Consider the following 2,637-nt stretch of genomic DNA (forward strand, 5'->3'; position numbering starts at 1 on the left):
ATATGACAAAACACATTTAATTTATTTTCTCTTCATATAAACACTACATAGTTGTAAAATAAAATAATTTGAGGACTTAATAGAGACTTTTTTAGTGTTAGAGTATAGCTTCTCTAAAAAACAGCAAAAAGATGGTAATGTTAAAAAAAAGAAATTTTAAAACACATACCTGAAAAGTAACTCATTTAAAATATATACCTGAAGTTCCTTACAGCTAACACATAGACTCATAGTATCTTTCTGCCTTGTTCTGTGTCACACTGGGCCCTGAGTTCTTGACTTGTCTAATGGGAACTGGAGCCATCAGGGAATGACTCTCTCTCATAGCAGGGCATGCATGTTGCCACCATATCCCCCTCCTGTCTGAGCTCCATGGTGGCTTTCCTTTCATGAATGGTTTTAGATAGTCGTCATTCACTTTTCACACTCAGTTTCCTTTGTCTTAATTGTTTTCCCACTTTTTTTTTTTTTTCAGGCACAACTTTTTTTTATTTTTATTTTTATTTCTTGTTTTGTTTCATTTTGAAATCAATAAAAGAAACCGGGTCCTAGAAGCTGCAGTGATCTAAGCAGCAGCAAATTTGTGCATTCATCTTTTTTTCTTTTAAATACGATTAAATTATCACACTAAAATGGAATAAGGTTTTTTTGGTTTTTGGTGGGGTTTTTTTTGCTCTGAATGCCTTCAGGGCAGGTTTGACTGGCTAGAGTTGTGGGGATCGAACCACAGCAACCTGAGCCTGACTGCTTTGTTGAAGCAGCCACTTAAACAACTGAGCTAAGGGGCAGGCCTCCTGTTTTCCCACTTTAACCATATTTGCTCAGTTAGACTTCATCATTAAGCCATGTATAGCAGAACATGCTTATAGTCCCAGCTGCTCTGAGGGGTGAGGCAGGAGGATCAGCTTGGGCAACACAGAGAGACCTCATCTCAAGTATTTTTTTTAGAGCTGTAAAAGGCTCAAGACAGCAACTTCTGACATTGCCAGTTCTACAGATAACCCACTACTATTATGGACTACTGGACTATATTGGATTATTTTGCTGAATTCACGCACATACATTTAAATGGCAATGGACTACCCATCTCTGACAAAACTAAACAAAAAGGGGGTATAAATGAAGGACCATTTTGTGGTGAAATATATAAAAGTTAGGATAGATATACAGCTACTTTCTCTTAATTTACTTAGAAGAAAGATTTATACTAATAGTGTTTGGAGAAGATATCATGTCTGCATCTTGTACTGTGAATAACTACTATGAAGACAACAATATGCAATGTATTAATTATTGTAACTGCCCTAACCTGTTTTGAAACTGTCTCATTTCTATTTGTTTCTCAATAAAATTAATTGTTTTAAGTATTTTTTTAATTTTTATTCATCATTCATTTACTGACTTTAGAATTACCTCCTTGAAACTTGTGATAATATAAACTCTGGAAATAATTTCACATTGTGATATAGTATAACTCTTGGTGATTATCTGGCATTCTATAAATAACTGTGTTTTGGCCCCATCTGTAGAGAATTCTTAAATCCTCACACATCTCAATCTGAGCACCAGTTTATAGAAAATATAGAAGTTAAAAGAATGTGTAAAAATGTGTCAAGGAAATAGTCATGAAGAGTTTTTAACTATTTTGTAGAAAGAGATCAGCTTCATTAGGTTGAAAGTAAGGGGGGAAAGACAAGGTATCGAGAAGCTGTAAATTAAAAGAAATTTAAACAAAGGGAACAAAAAAAATAGGTCTCGATTAGACTTCATCAATATTAAGAATTTTTATAGGTTGAAAATGTAGCTCAGTGATAGAGGACTTGGCTACCATGCATGAGTCCCTGGGTTTAATCCCCAGCACCGTAAAAAAGAAAAGAATGTTTGTGAATCAAAGAACATACTCAAGAGAGTGAAAAGGTAAGGTAATACAGCAAACAATATATGTTCAAATCATATGCAGTAAAACCTTGGTTTGCAAGCATTGTTCATTCTGGAAACATGTTTGTAATCTAAAGTGCTTGCATATAAAGTGAATTTTCCCCTAAGAAGTAATAGAAACTTGATCTTGGGAAGTGAGCCAAGGTCACATACAGGACAGACTGTTCTAACAGCCCAACCCTGAAAGGTCCCTAGGAATGGGTTGCACGATGAGTCTAGGAAAAGATAACTGCAGAATGAAAAGTTATAAGAATAAAGACATAAATCCTCTAGAGATGTATAAAAGGAGATCAGAGCCCAGAGTGGCTACTTGCTTCATGTAGAGGCCCCCAGCTGGGCTCAGGCCCACAGAACGTGCACTGACAGCTGCAGACTGAATGAGTCTGGTCTTGGCCAGAAGGTGCAGGCTCACTGAGCTTATCCACTGTCCCACCACGAAGCTAATGCTGGCTCACTGGGATAAATCAACACAGATCTAGACTTTATCTCTACACATCTACCAGTGAAAGAAGAGACAAACCTAGAAGTGAACTCACTCTCATTCATATTCTGTCTCTCTTTCTCTATCTCTCATTTTTTTTCTTTTTGTGGTGCTTTTATTTTGTTTTTGGGGTTTTGTTGTTCTTCCCCCTTCATTGTTTTCATCTGGTTTTTGTATGGGCATGAATGTGGTTTCTAGCATTTTTGTGGTTGTGTTTT

General features: G+C 36.3%; 1 protein-coding gene across 1 annotated transcript in view; it reads left to right on the forward strand.

Annotated features, from left to right (window-relative positions):
- The window catches only part of Micu2 (mitochondrial calcium uptake 2), a 116,944-nt gene that overhangs the window by 66,340 nt on the left and 47,967 nt on the right, over window positions 1-2,637 (forward strand). The gene's annotated exons all lie outside the window — the stretch shown is intronic.

The sequence above is a fragment of the Octodon degus genome, unplaced genomic scaffold, assembly GCF_000260255.1.
Source record: "Octodon degus isolate 3935 unplaced genomic scaffold, OctDeg1.0 scaffold00111, whole genome shotgun sequence".
Lineage (NCBI taxonomy): Eukaryota > Metazoa > Chordata > Mammalia > Rodentia > Octodontidae > Octodon > Octodon degus.